General features: G+C 38.6%; 1 protein-coding gene across 1 annotated transcript in view; it reads left to right on the forward strand.

The window, feature by feature from the left end:
• KCNK13 (potassium two pore domain channel subfamily K member 13) overlaps positions 1–1,035 on the forward strand; it is a gene marked incomplete at its 3' end in the record, with an annotated part of 130,094 nt that overhangs the window by 76,943 nt on the left and 52,116 nt on the right. The window lies entirely within an intron of this gene.

Consider the following 1,035-nt stretch of genomic DNA (forward strand, 5'->3'; position numbering starts at 1 on the left):
CTAATCCACCTCATTAACATTATAGTGATAGGATTTACAACATGTAGGGAAATCACATCAGATGACAAAATGGTAGACAATCATACAATACTGGAAACCTGACCTAGCCAAGTTAACAGATATTTTTGGGGGACACAATTCAATCCATGACAGCACCCTTGTCAAAAATCAATTGGCCATAGATGTATGCGTTTATTTCTGTGCTCTCAATTCTATTCTGTTGACCTATATATCTATCCTTATGCCAGTATCAGCGTCCTTTGGCAGTGCAAATAGTTAATGCACTTGGGTGCTAATAGAAAGGTTGAAGGTTTGAGTCCACCTTGAGGTGCCTAAGAAGAAAGCCCTGGTGATCTACTTCTAAGAAATCAGCCATTGAAAACCCTATGGAACACAGTACTATTCAGACACACATGGGTCATCATGAGTCAGAATTGACTCAACAACAATTGGTTTGGTCTTAGGCCGGTACCGCTGTCTTGGTCCCAGTAGTGAGTTTCAAAATCAATAAGTGTGAGTCCTCCAACTTTGTTCTTCTTTTTTAAGATTGTTTTGACTATTATAAGACCCTTGAACTTCGGTATGAATCAGTTGTCAATTTCTGCAACTAAGCCAGGTGGGATTCTGACAGGAATTGTGTTGACTCTGTAGATCAACGTGGGAGTGTTGCCATCGTAACAATATTGTCTTCTAAACCTTTAATTTCTTTCAAGCTCATCTTTTAAATTGTTTGTTTCCTTATTATTGAGTTATAAATAAATAATAACTTAAAAAAAAACCATTGCCATCGAGTTGATTCCAACTCATAGCAACCCTATAGGACGGAGTAGAACTGCCCCTTAGGGTTTCCAAGGAGCAGCTAGTGAATTCAAACTGCCGACCTTTTAGTTAGCAGCTGAGGTCTTACCCACCGGTCACCAGGGCTCCTATTGAGTTATAAGGGTTCCGTATATATTTTAGATGAAAGTCCTTTGTTGGAAAATATTTTTTTCCTAGTTTGTGAGTTGCCTTTTAATTTTCGTTAACCTGCAGCTT

This window comes from Trichechus manatus, unplaced genomic scaffold, assembly GCF_000243295.1.
Source record: "Trichechus manatus latirostris isolate Lorelei unplaced genomic scaffold, TriManLat1.0 scaffold00045, whole genome shotgun sequence".
NCBI lineage: Eukaryota > Metazoa > Chordata > Mammalia > Sirenia > Trichechidae > Trichechus > Trichechus manatus.